Here is a 24,283-nt window from a genome sequence, read left to right as displayed (position 1 = left end):
CAAAAAAAAAAAGATTTGAGAGTTTCAGTGAATTGTTGAGTCAGCAGTATAAGTAAGGTGTTATTGTTTAATCATGTCCAATTCTTCCAGACCCTTCTCTAGTGGATTAAAGCAACCAGAGGTTAAGTGATTTACCCAGAGTCACAAAGCTAGTGAGTGTCTGAGGCCAGATTTTACCTCAGGTCTTCTTGACTCCAGGCACAGCACTGTCTTCACTGAGCCATCTAGCTGCCTATGAAGTAGCAGCCTAAAAAGCTAATGCAAGGGTAGGTAGGTGGCACAGTGGATAGAGCACCTGACGTCAGGAGGACCTGAGTTCAAATCCAGCCTTAGACCAAACACTTGACACTTACTAGCTGTGTGACAACCTGGGCAAGTCACTTAACCTCAATTGCCTTTAAAAAAATAGCTAATGCAGTCTTGGGCATAGCTGCCAGGATTTGGATGTCATTCGGAACATTGTACTCAATTCTGTGGACTCTGATTTAAGAAGGGATGGTGATGACCTGGAGAGTCACCCAGAAAATCCAACCAGGATGATGACAGGCCTGGAGTCCATGTCATATGAAGTTGAAAGAACTGGGGATGTTAAAACTGGAAAAGAAAAGAGTGAGGTGACACATGATAGCTATCTTCAAGTACAGGAAGGGCTGTCTTGTGGAGGAAGGATAAGATCTTTTATATTTGGCCCCAGAGGATGGCAGTAAAAACAGTGGGGAGGGGTTGCAAAAAAAGAAAATCTAGGATTGATGCCAAGAAAACCCTTTTTTGATTATATTGAGAATTGGTAGGTTTCCTATCCTTGGAGGTTTTCAAGAACAGTTTAGATGACCACTGATCAAATATGTCATGATGGGGATTCTTTTCATGAAGAGTTTGCACTAGGTGGTTGCCAAAGTCCCTTCTAACTCTGAATGATTCTGTGATAAGTCAGGGAAACTTGGAGGAAGCTAGTGGGGTAATAAAGGTGGAAAGCTGCATAGGACAGTGCAGAGAGAGTCAGGAAGGCTTCAAGTCACATCTGTATATTCCTACCTTCTCAGTGCCTTCTTGGGAATTTTGCACAGCAGTGAAAATTCAGGTCTTGTCCTATACCCACCCCCAAATGGGTGTATTGGAAAGATCTCCAGCTCTGAATCTGGTATCCTAAAAACTGAAGAGAGGAAACACTGGAAGCAGGGAGCTCTCATGACAGTCCAGCTAAGAGGAGATAGAACTGATGCCTCAGTCTTATGACTCAAATGGCTAAATAAACCTATTAATTACATGAAAGTATTACTTGGAAACACTATCTGTGTGATCCTGAGCTAGTCACTTTACCCTGTTTTCCTCAGTTTCCTCATCTGTAAAAAGAGCTAGAGAAGGAAATGGCAAACCACTCCAGTATCTTTGCTAAGAAAATCCCAAAATGGGATCACAAAGAGTTGGAGATGACTGAACAAGGACAACATAACTTGGAGAAGAGGAAAGGAAAAGAATCACTTTGCATACACACACATGCGCACATGTGCGCACACACACACACACACACACACACAAGAAGCAGAACAATTGAATGAAACTGAGTTTCAAATCAAATACCCTGATAAATGAAAGAGTTAAAGATCATAGCATGAAAATAGGTTTCCTGAAAGGATGTGTCGATGCCCAATTGCCTTGTTATGATATTGAATTCTACTTGAGTAAATCAGGATTGGAGTCCACTTGTTCAGCCATCATTAAAGAACTCAGTGGTAAATGTTGGTTTCCCTACCAAGATCCCACTGAGTTTTGTCAAAATTTCTAAAAACCTCAGCCACAAGAGAATTTATGAGCCCTGCATGCTCTACCATCTTAATGTGTGAAACTGCCTGAGAAATCTAAGATGTGCGGGATGCAGCTCAGTTCCAACTTGTTTGTTTTTTAACAATATCTTTGACATGTTACGTTATATCACATCCCAATTTGATGTAAAGTGACTTCCTGTGTCCAACAAGAAACAGCATTTTAAGAGACACACCAACTACACTGTTATTTTCCTTGCTGTTTTCAATGGCAGGCACTTTGCCACATCTTCAGTCTTCAGAAGATGATTTGTCAGCAACAGGGTTAGCTCTGCTGGTGAAATAAGGCAGGCCTCCTTCTCATCTGCCCACCACATGGCAAGCAGTTTGCTATGCATTTTGTGGTCGAAACTAAGCACAGTGTTAGCTACAGCCTAAACATACATTTCAGGAATATTCGAAATATAGGGTCTCTAAATCCAGCCACTCTGGGGATGATTTTAGGAAGCATTTTCATATTAAGAAAAGAAAATTGTCTATGTGCACCAGGAAGTTCATGCCAGATTTCTTAGAAGAATAGGTGTCCCTTTGCCCATGTAGTATCTACTTGGTGTTATCCCTGGTTAATTCATAACAACACAGAACAAGCCCCAGCTATGAAAAGAAACATTGATTTGACTATTCAATCCAATCAGTCAACTGACAGTAATGAGGTGGGGAGGGAGTGGGGAGGAGAGTAGAAATCCTTGCAAAAGATTAGTAATACCTAAAACTGGTTTAGGGGTCCTAGTGGGATTCCTCCCCCTTTTAACAACAAAGTACAGAGTGAAAGAATATTCTCAGCTTACTTTGTCTTCTTCGTCCTTTTGATCTGAAAGAACAATCAGATAGGACTGATTTCTGAAGACAGTTCAGAATGAACAGATTTCAGTTGCCCCCAGTGATAACCATCATTGTCAACAGGAGGCATTCCAGGGACTGACACCAGAGCTTGAAAATGTTCAGATGCTGAACACTTTATCTTTTATTTTAAAATCTCGTGCTGGGAATTCTCTTTATACAATGCATTGGATGATGAGTATTTAGAGGAAGAATGGATCCTGAAGGAGGAAAAAATTAGGAGTCTAAGAGACAGTGAATGAACACCAGAGGAATCGAATACTTTAAGGTTAAGTGGGAAGAATCTCTCTCTCTCTCTCTCTCTCTCTCTCTCTTTCTCTCTTTCACACACACACACACACACACACACACACACACACTAATCTTTGGGCATTAAAAGAATAAATAATTCAATTTAATAAACCTTTATTAGAAATCTACTTCTCTACTAGGCACTGGGGGACAAGACACAATCTCTGCCCTCCTCTGGGAGCTTACATTCTGGTAGAAGCATGTGACACAAAAATAAATAAGCTATAATACCAAATAAAGTGCAATAAATCCATCAAGAGAGGTATGAAGGGATAAGATAATCAAGGAGTTTGACTGGAGGGTCTAAACTGCTTGATTTATGTAGATTGAAAACTCTGTAATCCGGTAAAGAAGTGTTGTATACTGTTTTCTACCTGGATAGTGGCTTTCAGATTAAATCAGGAATTGTTGAGATAGCTCTAATTAATCAATCAATCAACATTTATTAAGTACCTAGTATGTGGCAAGGACTATCTGTTTGCTTACAGTGACTAGCATAATGCCTGGCACATAGTAGGCACTTAATAAATGCTTGTTGACAGTTTTACAAGATTCCCTGCCCTCAAGAAACTTATACTATGTTGGGGGAGAATGCATATAAATGTATGAGTGCATATTAAATATATCCAAAACAAATACAAGTTAGTAGGGCTTTTTTTTTGGTGGGGGCAGGGTATTGGTAGAACCTCACGTAGGCAGCTATAGGTGGCATAGAGGTGAGCTGACCCTTACAAGAAACTAGAGATTCTTTAAGATGGAGCTGAGGAGGGAATGTGTTCTAGGCATGGGGGGAAAGCTTGTAAAGGCATTAAATGACAGGCTGTACTCAGAGGAAAGCTAAGATTAGCCTAGAAAATACCTCTTAAATATCATCAGAGAATTTTACACCTCTCCTAAGTGTCTGAGGTTCAAGTCGCACATTTGAGAGTGTAGAGTTCCTTACTTTGTGTGTTTTAGGTTTTTGTTTTGTGTGTGTGTGTGTGTGTGTGTGTGTGCGTGTGTGTGTGTGTGTGTGTGTGTGTGTGTGTGTGTGTATGTGTGTGTGTGTGTGTGTGTTTTAAGTCTCTTGTAGTTCCTAAAGATTTGTTCATAGCTTACTGGCTTATGCATTTTAAAGGGCCCTTCAAACTAACAGCTAGGCACTGGATTCCGTGAATACTGAATTCAGAGAAAATTAGGAGGGACATAATCACTAGGAAGAGTGATGCCCTTCCAAAATTTCCAACGTCATAAGATGAATATTTTTAAAATCAAGAAAAAAGTTGATGAAGCTATTTTTAATACCCAAAGAAAGTTGGGAGATCACAACACATATCTAGTTTGGGTACTATTATCATTTTGCTAGTAATTTAACATAACCCCCCTGTTACACATGGCAAAATTTACATCAGTTTGTCCAGCTCGATTTGAAAAGAGGGAGAGAGGGAGTGATTTAATAATATTTGTAAAATGGATTTTTTTATGTTTAAGTGTTTTTAATCCTATTACGAAATGGCTCTCAAAATCAACTTCCTAAGTGATGATGGAAGAAAAGTAGGAAAAGGGGCAGAAATGTTAAGAATCATATTGTTTTCAGGAAATCTACAAACATTAGCTTAACTGTTAAAATGTAAGATCCTAGTCCAGTGACCAATAGTATACATCCTAGTAGAGGTGTTGTCTTACATAAATCATGACATTCATGCTACAAACAAAACCAAAACAAAAGGAAATTTCAGCTAAAAAGGAAGGTGGATCATAGGTGAAGTTTGGATTCATTACGGATCCAAAAACAACAAGAAAAATCATTTTATGGAACATTTGGTGATCTCCTATTTCAATACTCATGATAAATCTTTGAATGAAGACCTTTCTCACCCCCCAAAAAACACATGAAAATAATTATAGCTTCTGCATCAATATCCAATACAGAAAATTAAAAAGTATAAAAAGTCTACAGACTCACTAAGGCCTTCCAAATCAACATTTACTTTGAGGCCTATTGACTTCAATGCAAAGATAGGAACAGGTGAGGAAAATGAAAAATATGCTGGATAGTATGTTTCAAGAATAATGAATGAGAGACTTACAGATGACACAAAAGCCTTACACATCTTGAATTCTTTCTTTCTTTGAGGGCCAAATAGACATGGCAAGTAGTGAATAACATCACCAAAAAATGAGAATCACTTGACCTTTCTGTACCTCATTTTCCTCATCTATAAAATGAAGATAATAGAGGCATCAGTTTCTCAGGTTTTCTGTGAGAATCAAATGAATTAATACATGGAAAGCATTTTTACAGACCGTAAAGCACTATATAATTGCTAGCAATTATTACTATAAAATCAAATATATTTTAGCAGAAAGAAAAGGACTTGTCACTGATGTAGGAATCATTTGTGAGTTGGCTATCTACGTAAAATGAGACCACCAACTTTTGAGATCAAGTTCCAAAAAATGCAAATTAAATGTTTAATTAAATAAATAGAAAAATTGATTTAAAGAAAACAAATAAATAAAAGGCTAGAAGAAAGAATGTGAAAAAAAAGATGGAGTACACGTAACTCCAGCAGTACTGATTTAACTGATTGATGCTAACAAATGGGCAATTAATGGGAGGAAAAGACATTTACATTTAATGTGACCATTTCATGTTGAAGTTTAAATGATTTAAATCATGTCAAAACAATGAAAACAAAAGAACCTAAAAAGTGTTTTTGTCAATAAGCAGTTGACCTTCTTGCCAAATGGAAAGCTATGGAGGCAAAAGGTAATAATTACTAGGCTATAAACTAATTTATAAAATCTTATGTAGAAGGATAGAGGAAGATCATAAGCAGTATCACATCATAAAATAGCAAGAAGCCGTGGAGGGGAAAATTTAAAGAAAATTTTTAAAGGGACCCATTTAAGCAAAGTAATCCAAGAGACATTTAAGGATGAAACTGTAAGGTGTGAGTTGAATACGAAGTGATGATATCTGGAAAATAAAATTAAGGGGTGAGAGAGGAATGTACTGGGACAAAGGGAAATGGAGATATAGAATGGGATAAATTATCTCACATGAAAGAGGCAAGAAAAAGTTTTTATAGTAGAGCAGAAGAGGAGGGAGGTAAGAGGGAGTGAGTGAACCTTACTCTCATCAGAATTGGCTGGAGGGAATTACATATACACCCAATTGGGTTTAGAAATCTATCTTATCCTACAGGAAAGTAAGAGGGGAAAGAGATAAGAGAAGGGGGGGTGATAAAAGGGAGGGCAGATTGGGGGAGGATAGTCAGAAGCAAAAGACTTTTGAGGAGGGACAGGGTGAAAGGACAGTGAGAACAGAATAAATGGAGCGGAATAGGATGGAGGGAAATACAAGCAAATTTCTCTGGTAAAGGCATCATTTCTCAAAAATATAGAGAACTGAGTCAAATTTATAAAAATAAGAGCCATTGCCCAATTGATAAGCAATCAAAAGATATGATCAGTTTTCAGATGAAATAAAGCTATGTATAGCTATATGAAAAAATACTCTAACTCACTATTGATTGGAGAAATGCAAATTAAAACAATTCTGAGGTACTACCTCATACTTATTAGATTGGACAGCTAATAGGACAGCAAAGATTAATGACAAATGTTGTAAGGGGTGTGGGAAAAATTAGACATTAATGCACTGCTCTTTGAGTTGTGAACTGATTCACAGAGCAATTTGGAACTATGCCCAAAAGGCTATAAAACCAGGCATACCTTTGACCTAGCAATACCACTACTAGGTCTGTATCCCAAAAGAGATAAAAAACTAAAAGGAAAAAGACCTATATGTACAAAAATATTTATGTCAGCTATTTTCTTGGATTAAAGAAAGAAATTGAAGGGATGGCCATTAATTGGGCAATAGCTGAACAAATTGTGGTATGTGATTGTGATATAATACTATTATACTATAAGAAATGATGAGCAGGATGCTCTCAGAAATACCTGGAAAAACTTGCGTGGACATCATGATGCAAAGTGAAACGTACTGTGTACAAAGTAACAGCAATATTGTAGGATAATCTGCTGTGAATGACTTAGCTATTCTTAGCAATACAACCATCCAAGATAGCTCTGAAGGACTTATGATTTAAAATACTATCCATCTGCAGAGAAAGAAATTATGATGTCTGAATACAGATAGAAGCATACTTTTTTAACTGTCTTTGTTTTTCTTGAGTTTTTTTATCTATATTTTCTTTCATAGCATGACTATTATGGATTTGTTTTGCATGACTACACTTTTATAACCTATATTGAATTGCTTGCCTTCTCAATGAGGGTGGGGAGGGAGAGAAGAAGGGAGAGAATTTGGAACTCAAAGTTTTCAAAATGAATGTTAAAAATTGTAACTGGGGGAAATAAAATAATAAAATTTTTTAAAAATTTAAAAATAAGAGTACAACAAGAAGACAGATGGAAAAGATCTGCAATGATTTTTTATAACTAATCATTTTTACCATCTAAGACAGTTGAGCCTTCACATTTAGACTCTGAATATCACAGTAACAGATGTACTAATAAAGGAAGTGGAAAAGACACTGAAAAAAAAGTTGTGAAAAACAGCAGAGCTTCTTCTTTTTCTTTTGCTCGCCCTTCATTCTCAAAGAGGACCATGACATCAGGAAAGTTATGTCGTGACTTGCAAGTGAATTGGATTGAAGTGAGGGAGGGCTGTGCAAAATCACCAGCCTCACTCTCTCTTCTGGAGCCATCTGGGTCCAGTGGGAAGTAGATCAGGAAGAAAGGAGACAGCCCCAGATGTAGTGGGAGACCTTGGCCTCAGGGCTATGATTGTAGAAAAAAATTTTCACTGGAGGTGATATAGTTTTGAGGGTGTTGAGGGTTTGATTCCAGAGGTATCTGAAAGAGAAGATCCCAAAGGCATTCAAAACAGTAACTGCTGACATATATGTCTATTTTCTCATCCACATATTATGTCTGTGAGAACAATCTACACATGTATTGAAGGTGTCTTTGATGACGGTATTAAGAGGGAAATGGCAGGCTTGCACAAGTAATATTTCACCCAAAAAAATCTTTACCATCATATAGTTGACGAAAAAATGTAGAAGATGCAATAACCGGTGTTTTTCGTTGATTTTTAAGTATTTGATTTGATAGCGTAAACATTGCCTTAAAAGCTCTCCTTCCACAGGCTTTCTCCAATTTCTATGTCAAAATTATAAAAGATTACTTGACATAGCTAATGACAGAAGTAACCTTGTTCAAAGAGCTCTTTGATCTTTAATATAAAGCTGGGCATACAATGGAGCAATAGATGTTCATCAACGTTTTATACCACTGTCTTAAAGGAGATCTAGTTGATAATAGAAGTTGACAAGACATTCTCTATAGATAGTCTTATTAATGGATATTCCACATACTCCTGTCTGCAGATGATGTTGTACTGATTACATCAAGGTCTGAAATATTGCAGAGCCCCCTACATAAGACCCATAATCTTACAAAAGACTCTGGCTTAACTATCCACATTAGAAAGCCCAAATGGATGAAGGACACCTATTTTCCAGGCACTTAGCTGGACAGATAGAAGATAGATTAGGTAGATAATAGATTGATATGTAGATAGGTAGATAGATGATAGATAGATAGATAGATAGATAGATAGATAGTCATGAAAACACAAATGAAAGGCTAGAAATTCAAAAGTCACCTCATTCAATTCCTTCATTTTATCCATGAGGAAATTGAGGCCTTTCAAAGATTAAGCAACTTGTCCAAGATTGCACAGGAAGAAAGCAACAGAGGCAAGTTAGAGGTAAGTTTGATCCAGAGCTTCTTTCTGACATGCTGAGTGAGGGCTTTCTTCAAGTCTTCTTGACATCTCAAGAATACAAGTGGAATAGACATTGTTGCCTTTCAGTTATTCCTAGATCTTGTCATATGATCTAAGTATCTTCTTTTTTGATCATCTATTGTTTTTATGACATCCTTTATACTGCCTTTCCTCTATGTTTATTTATGCTATATATACACACATACATATGTACACATGTTTATATGCATTTGTGTCTGTACACACACACGTGTGTGTATATATATATATAATACATATATGTACATACATTTAATTCTTCACAAATTTACAAGACATTATGGACAAGAGTAGCGCAGTATGGGAAGGCATAAAATGGTTACAATTTGTAACATTTAAAGGAATATGAAATCACAGATACATTGAAGGATTTGCAGCATTTGAAAAAGATTTAAAAAGAAACTCTGTCATGAAGTCATCTCATAAGTTACAGAGGAAGTAGAAACCAACTATCATGTGCTCCCTCCTCTCCCTTATAGTATAACAAAAAACCTCAGCATCTTTCTTCATTTTCTCCTCCTTTGCTCCAGTCTCTGATAAAGAGGTGGCTCTTTTCTTCACTGAGGCCAAATCCTTCATTTGTGCCTGTGATCCCAACCCATTCTCTTTTCTCTATCAGCTCACGTTTTTGTCCCACTTTCTAATCCTGGCTGTTCTTATTTATCGACTCCTTCCCTGGTACCTATAAATATTGCCCGTAACGACTCTATGAGAAAAAAAATAAACTTCACTTGACCAAGCTATCTATTCAAGCTATTCAAGCTTTCTATTTCCTTTCACAAACTCCTAGAAAAAATAGTCTACATTCTATTTTCTCTCCTTTACTCATTTCTTAGCCCATTACATCCTGTATTCCAACCTCACCACTCAACAGAATATGTTTTTCTTCAGGTTGTCTCTATGTCGCTAACCCAATGGTATGTTTTCAGTTCTCATTTTTCTTAGTATTTTACAGCATTTGACACTGTTGATGGTCCCTCCCCCTGAGATCTCTCTCTTCCCTGGTTTTTCCTGAAATTGATCTTTCCTGTTGTTCTGGTGCTTGTCCAATCCTTTCTCCTCAGTCTCCTTTGCAGGATCCTCATCCACATTCCATCACCAGATTTGAACTCACAAAGATGAGTCTTCTTGACTCCAGGGACAGCATTCTATCCACTGCACCACCTAACTAGCCTTTACATCTATAGATAGATAGATGTATCTCTATGTAAATATATAGAAATATAGCTATAGATCTATGAAGATATATAGAGCTGTAATTATCTTTATATAGATGTGCATCTATGGTATTTACGCATCTATGTATAGAGACTATGGCTTTCTATATCTATGCAATTATATATGCACACATATATAAATATGTGCATATGTATATGTGTACATATAAACATATATACTTACATGGAGACATTTAAAATACTTATCAGGAAATCCTTTTAATAAAGAGTATGACTCATTGCAGAAGATATTCTTAGAGACATTTGTAAGTAAACATTGTGCAGAAAATCATTTGAGCATTCCATCAGTAAGCATTATTGAGCTGCTATTCTGTGGCAAGCAGTGTTCTAGAAGCTGGGGATACAAACAGGAAAGCAAGACAAGCCCTTAAGAAACTTACATTCAGATAACTTCTTTACCTTAGCTGCCCTCTATTTGTAATCATTTGGTCAAACAGCAAGTGTTTATTGATGACTGGCATTACAGCCATTCACGTTATGCCAGGCAATGGGGATACAAAGATAAATGTCACTGAATATTAAAATATTACATTTTATAGTGTTTGGGTGAGCATACTAGGGGGAGGGAAAGAAAGCAAATTGTGAGGCATTTCAATATTTATCCTGCTCTCAGAAGATTTCTGTTATTAGTCAAATATTAGTGGCCACGCAAAATTAACTAGATCACCATAAAAATAAAATCAGTATAGCCATGCTATATGGCAGATATCCATAAATCTGGGAAGCCTTTTATCAGATTCCATCAGGGATAAGGAAGAGTAGAAAATCTTATCTTAAACAGGTTTTTGCCTTGTGACTTGTGTTCATTCAGCCATCTTCTGTGTCCCCTACACTCACAATCTTAATTGCTCCTCATGGCAAGGCTGGCTCTTGATGAAAAATTTCATAATTCTAGTGAGAAGAGGGAGCTTCTTTACACAAGTATGCAAGGAGCAGGTTGGCACACCTGTGACCTTTTATCAGTTGGCACAGTACCATTTAACAGTTCACATCTCACTTTATTATTCTGCCTTTGCCTTTAAAAAAAGATCATTGCAAAGTATTTAAAAGACTTTCAAGTTTTTCCCCCTCTGTCTTGCCACTTTAGACTTCCTGTGGTATGTATCCTTATGCAAATTTCATGCATCAATTTTGATTACCTTCAATATTGCACAAATGGGTATATAGAATAATACATGATGAGAGCCTAATGAGGTTACACACTGCTCAGAATACTTTATGAAATGGTCCCCAAAGCATTGCTGTTTGTATGTATTTAATGAGGGCATTGATTGGCATAGTCATATGTGAAATCAGCAAGTTCTACCCTGACTATTACCTATATTTGTATATAATTTTAAAATAAAAATTACAAGTAAAAATATTTGCATTGTAGGAGGTACTTTAAAGAAAAAACCAAATGGAATACTGTGTAGATCCCTAGGTGCACATTTGAGGGGCTGCTTCTGCAATCCTACTTAGTGTGAGTATTCAGCATGCATTTGATTGCAAATCTTAGTATGAGCCAGACTTTCAGCCTAACTTGCATTTTGTCAAGCACACGTTATATATACAAGCACTTAAAATGCAATCTAACATAAGTGTGTCTCTAAACTACAATGAGTGTAATCCAATTCCTTGCAAACCTAACCACTTTAAAATCTGGTAAGGGTTTGTGTCTAAAGGTCACAGATGTGACCAACGAATCCATAGCTTGGCCTTGCTTTTATAAGAAGTACCCTCAAGTACAACTTATTAAATAGGGTGAAAAATGAAACAACAGTATACGTTTATGCAAAGATCTTTCAAATCAAGCACAACAGACATATATGTTATTCGACCTTCTTATATTTTCCCTTTTACCCACAAAGACAGTCTGTACATCTCCTCTGTCTAGTCTTCGGCAATGACACTGATCTAAAAGGATGTCTTGTGGATTTTTCACATGATGACTGAAATATCTATGCATGGCATTACTTCTGTATGTAAAGTTATACAGTGTTGACAGATTTTGTAGTCCTTTTATGACAGGGCAGTATGAAAAAAAAAAAACAACCTTTCTTTCCATGACGACCAAAGAATGCATAGGGGTTAAATGACAGAGCTCTACCAGCCATTTGTCTGTCATAAGGAACGGCAAATTGCAGCCTGTCTCCAGGATAGCGTTTAGACACATTCTGAGATTAATGGTTTTGCATAGACATTGTGGACTCCAGCGATTTGAACTTGAGCTCTATCAAGAATATCCTCTTGTCTAAACTCAACAGAAATGCTTGGAAAGTTTGGCATCATTTGCTACATTTAGATAAAATGTTATTGGCAAATGAGCTACACTGAAAATGAAAATTATATGGCTGGTGTTTTTCTCTCAGTGATGAAAAGAGGTCTCTATCTAAAATCCTGGTAACAAATACTTTTTCTTTCTTATCTTTTATACATCAAGATGCAAAGACATCTCCCCTTTCTATTCTATTGAACATTTTCAATAAGTCTGTAAGATTTTTCATCCAAAGAAGCATATGTCCAAGGAAACTTTTGATATGATAAATGAACAATCAGAGGGAAAAAGTTAAGTGATATGAGCCACATGGGGAAACATTTCAACTAAGAATGTGCTGATTCATTTACTCTCAATAACACCAGCTTATTTTTAGTACTCTACTATAATCTGATAGGCGTTCCTACAGCTGGTGAATTTGAACAGCATGAAGGTGATTAACTAAATATTGAAATATGCAGAAGTCAAAAAAGGAGGGGAAAGTGCATTATAGTTTATGCTTGCATTTTTTCAGCATTTTGCTGACTCCTTTTGCAAATTAATTTCTCTATATGGACCCATCAGAAAACTCATGAGAACAAAGAATTTTATAGAAAAAAAAAGAGAGATTTAGGAAGACTATTATTTGAAAGGCCTTTCTTTTCTTCCTTACTCTTAAGATTTTAGACTTCATAGTTTACCTATTGTTAATTCATATTATCTAATTAAATGCAGGAATTAATCTGACTTTGCACTATTTTTTAAAAAATCAAAGCATTTCTTACACCATTAATATATGGTCAATTTTATTTGAACTTAACATTGTGTTAAAATGTGATTTCATAAAGATAATTTGGGTTAAGTTAAATCTTATTAAAATAAATATTATTACCATGTGAGGTTCTATCTAATAAAATTATTTGCAGAATAGTCTATAATAATCAGTTAATATTTATTGAGAATATATTATGAGTATTACACTATGCTAGGCACCTAGTGGAACACAAAAATGTTTACTGTACAGTCCCTGCCCACAAGCAATTTATAATCCAGCTGGGGAGATAAACTAGAAAAAGATAAGTAAACTAAACCAATAGGCAAATGATGAATGACAAATTAGTGATATATATAACATGGGCTTTAAGAGCTAATCTAGAAATAACTTATAGCCCAGGTGGTGGTGTTCTTCATAGAGAAAATGACGCGTAAGCTGACTGTGAGGGATGGTAAAATTTTAATTGATGGAGGAAAAAATGAGTAGTTTCTGAGAAAAGAAACTAATAATGAGGAAAGAATACAGAGAAACAGCATGAATGAAGGCATGGAGGTGAGAAAACAAAAGAAATGATTGAAGGACATTGAGTAAGCCAGTTTGAAGCAATCATAGATATACCTGGAATAGCAGAGTAGTTGAATCCCTTACAGTTCTACTAATACTAATATACAATCATCTAATCTTCTAATTTAAGAGATAAGGAAACTTAAAACCCAGAAATGTGACTCAGTTGCTCAAAAATGAAGGCCAGATTATAGAGAGCCTTTAATGCCAAGCAAAGGAATTTGGACTTCATCCTTTATGTAACAAAATACCATTAAAGGTTTTTGACTGGGGGGTTGGTGTGAAAGCAGTATATAGAATGGAATTGAGCATTCAACCTTAAGTCAGAAGACCCGGATTCAAGTAGAAGCTCAGATATTCATTAGCGAAAGACATTGTGGTTTAGTAAAAGACTATGAATTTGGAATCATAGGACCTGGATTTGAATCCTAATTCTTCTGATTGCTATCCCTGTCATTTTCAACAACTTATTTAGCCATGCCGAGTTTCAGTATCTTCATCTATAAAATTGGGATATTGGACCAGTTAAACTCTAAAGTCCCTTCCAGTACTAATCCTCTGAGACTAAAGATGTTAACGGTAGACAAGTTTCTGAACCTCTCTCTATTTCATTTTCCTTACCTGTAAAATAAAGGTAATGCTTGCCATAATTCCCATACTGTTCTGTCTTTAAGTTCTTTAGAAAACACATCAAAAAATGTTATAAGTGTTAAAACTCCACACACGCCCTGTTACGTTGTTGTTGTTACGCCGTATCTAATTCTCTCTGATCCCATTTGGGTTTTCGTGGCAGAGATATTGCAGTGGTTTCCCATTTCTTTCTCTAGCTCATTTTACAGATGAGGAGCTGAGACAATCAGGGTTAAGTGATTTACCCAGGGTCACAAAGCTACTAATTGTCTGAGGTGGGATTTGAACTCATAAAGATAGTCTTCCTGATTGCAAGCCTGGTGCTCTCTATTCACTATACCACCTGGGTGCCTTCTTACTCTCGCAATCAGATATACAAACTTCTATTTGGCTTTTGAAGCCCTTTACAACCTGCCTTCTACCTTTCCTCTCATCTTACTCCTTTCTCCCTGCCATATTCTTTGATCTAGTGGTACTGGCCTCCTTGCTGTTCCTATCACAAGACACCCCATCTCCCAACTTTGAGCATTGTAACTGCCTGTCATCCATATCTGTTATTCTTTCCCTCCTCATCTCTACCTCCTACCTTCCTTCAAGTCTCAGCCAAAATCCTACTTTCTGCAAGAAGCAAGCCCTTATGCTAGTTCCTTCCGCAGTCATTACCACTACTTTGTCCAGTATTTATCTTGTTTGTCCATGTTGTTTGCATGTTCCTTGACAGTACAAATTGTTTTTGTCTTTCTTTGTATCCCCATCGCCTAGAAGGGTGCCTAGCACATAGTGGGCACTTAATAAATGCTTTTTGACTTATTGATGTGACCTTGATATAAAAAAGTAGTACTGCAAGGTCAATCTATTGCTGTAATAAGACATGGAATGGAGTTGGAAGCATCTAGAGGAGGAAAGCAGGACAAAGAGGAAGCCACTACTCTGGTTTCCATGAGAATTGAAAAGGACTTGAACTAGAGTGGCAGCAATGGGAATGGTAAGCAAGGGAGGAATGTGAAAACCAATAGTTCTTTGTTTATTGTGTTAACTAATTCTCCATAAAAAATAAAGCAGTCCATTAAATCTAAGAAGATGTACTTTAATAGGGTTAAGTGTGAAGTCCCACACTTTGATTTAAAAAAAAAAAGATGTACTTTAATAGGGTTAAGTGTAAAGTCCCACACTTTGATTTAAAAAAAAATTACTGATACAAGGTTGGGGAGGCTGTTTATTTGGAGAAAAAACTGTCATTTTTAACCAGCTCAATATCAGTAAATAATTTATTGGGGGAGGGAGGGAAATAAGCATTTATATGGCACCTACTGCATGGCAGGCTCTGTACTAGGCACTTTACAAATATTATCTTGATGAGGTGTATAGGTTAAGGGGTGCTGGGACCCCAAGATCACAAAACACAGGCCCTGCCTGAATAAATTCAACCCAAATCTTTCAGCCAGAGAAAAAGTGTATTAGAGATAAACCATATAAGCCAGGTAACACCCGTAAGGACAAGCGGCCATGAGAAAGTCTCAGTGTTTAAATGAGGGCCAGGGTGTATCTTACACACGTGGGATGACCAGAGGAGGGGCCGGGAAAAGGGTGTAGGTGGCTTAGGGAGAATTTTGATTGGAATGTCAGAGAGATTGAATGGACGATGGGAATAGATAATGAGAGGAACTGGAAGGAAGAAGTTTGAAAGGCATCTGAATAAGATCAAAAGGTGGGGCTACAGCTTTCAAAGAGAGATAAGGGGAGTCAATAAGGAACTGTTTGAGATGTAGGCAGATGGGAGCCAAATTCTTTTTGGGGCAAGGGGCAAAGGTCTCAGCTTGGGCCCATACCCCATCAATCTCATCTAATGATAATATGATCACAATCATATTAATATTATATTATTATATAACATATATAGTGTATGTTATATTATATGATGTGATATCATTATAAATTAATTTAATATTGTATATCATAATATGTTATCTCATTAATATTTCAGTATTATCTCATTTATTGATATGGTAGTCTGGACAGCTAATGAACTTTTAGGCTATATTAAGAGAGATATAGTGTCCTGAATGAGAGAAGTGATAGTTTCACTATACCCTTATTCCGGTCAACCCTTACCTAGAGTATTGTGTTCAAGCATATTAGAATAAAATATAATCAAATATATTAGAAACATAGTTTGGAAATATATTAGAATAATATATAATAAAATGTTTTAGAGAAAATGTGTTAGAATAATAAATAATAAGATATATACCCTATATTTTGGAAAGGACACAAATGAACTGGGGAGCACCCAAAGTAGGACAACCAGGATAGTAAAGGATTTTAAGATCATACCATGAAGATTAGCTGAAGGAACTGGGGGTGCTTAGCCTGAAGAAGATAAGACTTGAGGATGATTCATAAATGTTGACCTCATGTATCTGACAGTCAGTCATGTGAAAGAGAGATTAAATGGGCTCAGTTTGACTCCAGAGGACAGAAATAGGAGCAGTGTGTGGTACTACAGAGAGGCAGATGTTGCCCTAACAATCAGAACTTGTCCTGATGTTTGAGAAGCTTCATTAGAACAAGTGATATCCTTCTCACTAGAGGTGATAGAGCTGAGGCCAGATGACCACTTGTTGGAATGAGTTGCCTCTGATGCCCTCCTTCCAACTCTGAGATTCTATAATTCCAAGAAATACTTCCCCCCCCTCCTCATTTTCCCCCATGTAGAGGGCAAAAACATATACTTGTATGGCTTCAGGAATATCATCTGATTCCATTTGTTTAAATCTATATCTATCATCAGCTCACCGTAGTGCTGACCTCCCCTGCTACCTGATCTGAAGTTCTTACTATTAAGGTCACCCAACAAAATTAAATCCAGGAGAGAGTGGATAAAATGTACATATATTACCAGGAAAAGGAACATATGGGCTAACATTTTATGGTGCTGGTGCTTTACATATGTTCCCTCATTTGATCCTTACCACAACCTTGTGGGGAAAAGTACTATTATTTTACAGATTATGAAACTGAAACCAAGAGAGGTTAAATTGCCCATCTAACATTGTCTCTACATTCTCATCTAGCTGCCCCCACTTTCACTGCACCAGGAGACCAAGTTTCTAGTTGCTTGTCCCCTCAAAAGTTTGGCAGAATAAGTAACTCAGCAGAAAGGAGCTCTGATGTCTCTATTTGCTATGCAAGATATTGTAAACCTCAGACCTTGCACCAGGGACTTGCTGAGTCTACTAGCAGAGGTGTAAGACACCCTGGGTATACACTCTTCCAAGCCTTAGGCTACTTATAAAAGAGTCATTAGTCAAGAACAAGGAGAGGATAATGTCTGGAAGAACAGAGTTTTCCCCTTGTTCAGTTACCTGTAAGCACTCCAGGTCACAATGCCCAGACAGCCTTATAAGTCTGCAGAGTAACTTCTCTAAATTCCACTGTCTTATTACCTCAGTACAAGACAGCAACTTCACCACCTTGTATTCCATAATTATAGGTTTATTCTTTTGGGTTTTCCAACTTTATTTTCTTTCTCCAAAGTCCTCTTTTAAATGGCAAATACTTCTGAAAAGGATAGGTCTAAAATCTTTTATCAGCTAACACCTTAATTATCAGCTAACACTCTAATTATAAATTAACACTGTGGTAAGGATTAGTTTACAGCCAATTGAGAATAAGAACTGACAAATGGGATAGTTGCCTAAGGGGTGAAAGGGATACCTGAGAGCTAGGAAGTGTAAGGAATGAGGAGAGTGATGCAAGACAAAATGAAGACTTTCATGGCCAGCTCCATGTTTGCTTTGGCCCAAATGCTGACAAACCTGCCCTATTGTCCTTTAATTGCTGGTTTCGTCAGTTAGTTTTCACCTTGGGGAATAGAACCTAAAACCTAGGTTTGGGATATATTAGATAGACACATTTTTAAAAACCTAAAGAAAGATTTGGAATACAGTGTTATAAGAACAGAAGATAGAAGGAATCTCAGAGAGCATCCAGAATAATCTCATTTTACATAAGAAGGTACTGAGGCCAGTTACATAGATTGCAGAACTTCTGATTACAGAAGCATCATTGTTTCCACAACACTAAATTCTGCCTAGAGTGAACAGACTTTTGCAGGGCATCAAAATTAGGAGTCCTAAAGCCATTGTTAAGGCTGTAGGCTTCAGTGAAAAGAGGGATTTCAACATCATCTGTAAATGTTCTACTTCGTGAACAAGAATGTTGAAATTCATCTTTCTGACCATATCCTCCTATCATTCCATCTCTATGCCCTATTTGTCCTAAATTTATTCATCATCTTCACCATAAGTTCCAGTCCAGGAACTCAGTGCTCTCACAGGCCATTACTCATCCTTAGGGTTCATACACTTTTTCCCTAAGCTTGACTATATAATTAACCAGTCCAACTTTATACTCTTCTTTCCTCTCAAATCCCTAATCCTCTTGTGCTATTACCTCTCATGTCTGGACAAATTCCAGCCCTATATAACTCTGTCTCTGTCTCTGGCTTTCTGTCTCTCTGTCTCTGTCTCCATATGCGTGTGTGTGTGTGTGTACATATATATATATATATATATATATATATATATATATATATATATATATATATATATATATATATATATATATATAACTGTATATAATTGGGTACTTATAATAGCCACAATAACTTATCCAAAGTTGTTCTTAAAACAATATTGCCGTTACTGTATACAATGTTCTCTTGGTTCTCCTCATTTCACTCTTCATTATTTCATGCAAGTCTTTCCATGTTTTTCTAAGATCATTGAGCTCATCCTTTCTTATAATACAGTCACATTCCACCACAGTTGGCGGAAGGTAGGAAAAAAAAGGAGAAAAAGAAATTTACATGAACATTTTGTTGTATATTAAATGGAATAACAAGTTGTGCATAGTAGATTTGCAGTTTCATGTACAATCATTTTTTTATTGTACTGAGCTATGGAAATATTTGTTTTATTCCATAAACATGTATTAATGTAATAAGAAATAAAAGAGAAAAAATCTCAGCTCTATATTGTCTTACCTGTCCCATTGCCTCTATCCCTACTCATGGATTGCTAAATGGTGCTGGAGGAAGTCAAGCAAAGGTGATAACTAAGTCTACTATAAATTTATTTTCTAAAATCAACTGGACCCTCACCACATCAAAACAATCCTTTTACTCTTCCTTGATTGACTCTATCATATCATGTAATTGTTCCAAACCTTAGTTTCTTTCTACTAGCCCCTCATACCATGTCCTCTCCCTACCCACTCAGCAATGGACTTCACCTCTTAATTTACTGAGATGAGACAATTGGCTGTAAGCTCCCTCTTCCTCCCTGTTCTATCTTAAAATCACATTCTCTTTTCCTTTATTCCAGTCTCTGATGATGAGGCAGCCCTCCTCCTCACCAAAGACAACCTCTCTATTTGTAATTTTGATTCTATCCCTCCCAGCTCCTCTGATACACCCATCATCATGATCCCTCTCTAAATTTCAATTTCTCACTTCCTACTGACTCTTTCCCAGATGCTTACAACTATATCCAAGTCTCCTCCATCCTTAGAAAACCTCCTCTTTACCCTTCTGTCCCCTCAAGCTATCGTCCTTTACCTCTACTCCCTTTCAGATTCCTAGAAAAAGCTGTCTGCTTTCTTGGCTTCTGATTCTTTTCCTAGCTGGCACTCACTTCTCAGTGGCTTGCAAAATGGTACCAGCCTCCTCACACAACTAAACTACTCTCCTCAAAATTGCCAATGATCTCTTATTTGCTGCATCAGATCTCTTTTTCTTGGCTTTCTCCTTCTTGACTTGTGTGCACCATCTGACCTTGTAAACCATTCTTTTCTCCCAGAAACTGTCTGCTTTAAAGTTTCCAAGACTAATTATCTTCCTCCCCCTCTAAGTCTCCTTTCCTAGATAACTAGATAGCATCTTGCTTCCTTAACTGTGACTGCAACTTGGGCCCTCTAGGATTCAATGATCATTTCTATGGAGATAGCTCCCAAATCATTATTTCCATCCACAGTTTCTACCCGAGTTCACCAGCTTAAGCTATAGGCAGATCTGAACTTTAAAGAAAATCGCTTTGGGGACTGTGAGAACAATGGATTAGAGAGGTAAACTTAAAGGAAGCTATAGCAATAATCCACCTACTACCTATTGAACATATCCAACTGGATGCTCTGTAGATATCTTAAACTTACTTCCAAAAAAGAACTAATTATCTTTCCCTGCCCCCCCACATTCATTTTCCTAAATTATCTATTTTTATTGAGGACATCACTGTCCTTCTAGTCACCCATATTGATCCTCTACTCTAGTCTCCCACATACCTCATATCCAGATAGTCTCTATGCTTTGCCTATTCCACATCTATCACACAAGCACCGCTTTGTCACTTTTTGCCTACATTATTGTTATAGCTTCCTCTAAGCTTCCCTTTCTACCCCATCCTCCTCACAACTCCCAAAGCGATTTTCCTTAAAGGTCAGATCTGCCCATAGCGTAAAGCATGTTACTCCCCTGCTCACCCTATTGCCTTTAATATAAAATATAAACTAAAAGTCATTAGAATTTAGTTCCATGTGTCCAGAAGATAAACCTAAAATTCCTAATAAAACCATTCCTATTTATGTCTGTCGGACCTCTTGTTGAGGGTCCTTTACCGCTCATAACTGCCTTGTATATTTTTGTATTAACCTATCTATATACATATTGTTTCCTTCCAAGAGAATGAGTATAAATCATAGATTCAGAGCTGAAGAGACTCTAGAGGCCATCCAACATTCTCATTTTACAAATGAGTAAACTGAGTCAGAGATTGGTTAAGGGACTTGCCCAACAATATCTTACAGCTACTCCACACTGCCCTTTGGAACGCAGGCACCATTTCTCAGTTCTGTCTTTGTACCCCAGCCCAGTGCCTGATAGTTGGCAGCCAGATAAAGGTGTCCTACGATGATTGGAAGGAGCAGTCTTAGTCAGGGGATTACCAAAAACAAACTTCTTTTAGGCTGATTCTAAATCAGATTGTTGACTAGGATTTCAGTTAGCCCAGATTAACAATAGCAACTCATTCAGCTATCTTTCCACGGCTTTCAGATTCATCAAAGCCCAGATCTCAGCCTGAATGTTTCACAAGCACCTCTTAAGGGGCTTAATTGTTTTGTAAGGGGTGCTTATCACAAGTGCCTGTCACTTTATATTTGCATCTTCTGCTACCCCTTTCAAAGTTGATTTTGAAATGGTGCACAATGAGCATTTTTGCCTTTGGTCTGGCTTTCTTCTTCTTCTTCTTCTTCTTCTTCTTCTTCTTCTTCTTCTGCTGCTGCTGCTGCTGCTGCTGCTGCTGCTTCTGCTGCTGCTTCTTCTTCTTTGTCTTCTGCTACTGCTGCTTCTTCTTCTTCTTCTTCTTCTTCTTCTTCTTCTTCTTCTTCTTCTTCTTCTTCTGCTTCTTCTTCAGAAAAGAAGGCCCTAGTGGGAAAGACATTGAATTCGTGGTCAATAGGACCTTGGCTCCAGTCCTGACTCCACTATATATTAAACTGTGTGACCTTGGGCAAGTTTCTTAACCCCTTTGACCTCCAGCTTGTCATCTTTACAATGGGGATGTTAAAGTTTGCACTACCTTTCTCACTGGGTTTTTGTGAAGAAAGTTCTTTCTACCCCTTAAATACTTTTAAATAAGTTATTACTATCATAAATACAGGGAAAGAAACCTACCAATACATTGAGAATTTACAGCTGGAAGAAACTTGAAAGTCCTAGAGAGGTGAAATGCATTACTTGACCAACCAACTAGCTAAATAAAGTTGGGCCTAGAAATCACATTTCTTGATTTCCTGGCCAAGGGTTCTTCCTGGCTTGGGTCTGTGAACTTATGTTTATTTGTTCATTTTAATATTTTGATCATTGCATTTCAAAATATAATTAATTTCCTTTGGAATCCTATGTGTTTTATTGTATGTGTTTAAAAACATTGTTCTGAGAAGGGGTCCTTGGGTTTCACCAGACTGGTTACCAAGGGGTAGCTCCTATGTCTACTCACAGAGGTTGTTGTTTGTCGTTCACTCTCAGAGGACCATGACATCAGGGAGGTGATGCCATGACGTGCAAGTGAATGGAACTGGCCAGTTGAGCAACAGAGCTCTTTATTTCTTTCCTTTCTTCCTTCTTTCTTTCTTTCCCTCTGTCCACATAGGGTATCATACTTTTTTGTACAAGTGCTTTGCCCAAAGGAATGTAAATTTTGATTGCAGAAACCTTTTTTTTTTCCTTTAAGGATCACACCTTAAACCCAGTTCACTCTGGCTCTCATTGATTGGCTAGCAATAGGTCCCAGGCCAAGCTCTATTTGGTCATTGGGGCCCTCCTTGGCTGAGAGTATGTAAATAGCAATGTCTTTCCCTCCCAGACTGATTTTTTTTTTTTTGACTAGGTAAAGAGGCCATTTTCTGCCTCATTTCTTACCTAGCTTTAACCACTGAATGGGCATTGCCTCAATCAAACTGAAACCTGTTAAAGACCTTCCCTTAAAAAGGCCAAGGTCTCCCACTGCATCTGGGCCATCTCCAGTCATCCTGATCTATGTCTTGCCACTGGACCCAGATGGCTCCAGAGGTAAAAATGAGGCTGGTGACTTTGCACAGCTGTCCCTCACTTAACTCCAATTCACTTGCATGTCATGGCATCACCTCCCTGATGTCATGGTCCTCTTTGAGAACAAAGGACAAACAATAACAGGTACTACTAAGGGCTCCAAAACACACATACACATACACACACACACACACACACACACACACACACATACACACACACGAGTGCGTGTGCACACACACACACACACAGATTAAGAACCACTATCTGAGAAGATTTCTTCTACTAACAAATGGTACTTCCTCTATACATAGCTGTATTGGTCCCACATGCATGTTCCCACTTATCATTTGTCCTCTGCAGGTAGGCAGGCAGGATTACTTCCTGTCATTGAAAAGACAGAATATAAAGCATCCTCTAGAGGTGGTCAAGTTAGAATAAAAGTATCTATCTATTACCCTGTTAACTCTAGCCAAGGGTGACATGGGCATTCCTTATTTTAGATTGAAGGAAATCATACAAAAAATTTGATTTATTGTAGTCTTAAAAATTGATTATCAACCAGAGCTGTTAAAAAGAAAATAGTAGGGACATTTAGGTTCCTCAAGTAACCAGTTCTCCATGCCTGAAATGTACTTCCTCCAAAATCCCACTTGTAAGCATTCTTCTTATCTCTTTAATCAGTAGGGTCTGACTCTCTGTGACCCCATTTGGTCACATCCAGCATCTCTTGCCATTGGCTAGCTGAGCTTTCAATCAGCATCATAATAACACTTAGCATAGCTATCATTTTGCAGCCTTATACCTATTGATGATTCAGCCAGAGAGTGGCATTAGTTGTGAGAAAAGAATATGCTTTCTTCCCCATTTTTTTTTGGTCACATAACTATTTCAATGCTTAGGTATTTCTGAGTTGTTTTAGGACAAAATTCTTGCATACAGCTTTGGATTCAACCATCTCTCTTTTGTCCACCTTTTGCTTGCCTCTTATCAATGTGCTATATGACTCTCTCTGTCTCTTTGTCTCTCTGTCTCTCCCTGTCTCTCTGTCTCTCTGTCTCTGTTTCTCTTTCTCTCTCTATCAGTATGTATTCTATCACAATACAAGACACAATTAAATCGAGTCTAAGACACCATTATTCACTAATTGAGACTTGGCCTCTTTGCCAGATGAGACAAACCATGTGATGCATTTGCTCAGGAAGTCTTCCTGTGTCTGACTGCTTTATGCCAGGAGAACTACAAATGGGTATCTTGCATAATGTCTCCCTGAATAATGTCATTCCACAGTAGCATCCCTAATAAAGTACATAACTAAATCCCACTGTAACATCATTCAGTTTTGTCCATTTATAATGGTGTGTGTAGCTGGCTCTCATTATATCCTTTTACCTCACATTATGTTTTTGTGAAATCGGTTATCATAAGGTAGG

The sequence above is a fragment of the Phascolarctos cinereus genome, unplaced genomic scaffold, assembly GCF_003287225.1.
Source record: "Phascolarctos cinereus isolate Bilbo 61053 unplaced genomic scaffold, phaCin_HiC Scaffold_9;HRSCAF=440, whole genome shotgun sequence".
Classification (NCBI taxonomy): Eukaryota; Metazoa; Chordata; class Mammalia; order Diprotodontia; family Phascolarctidae; genus Phascolarctos; species Phascolarctos cinereus.
This window is presented reverse-complemented; position numbering follows the sequence as displayed.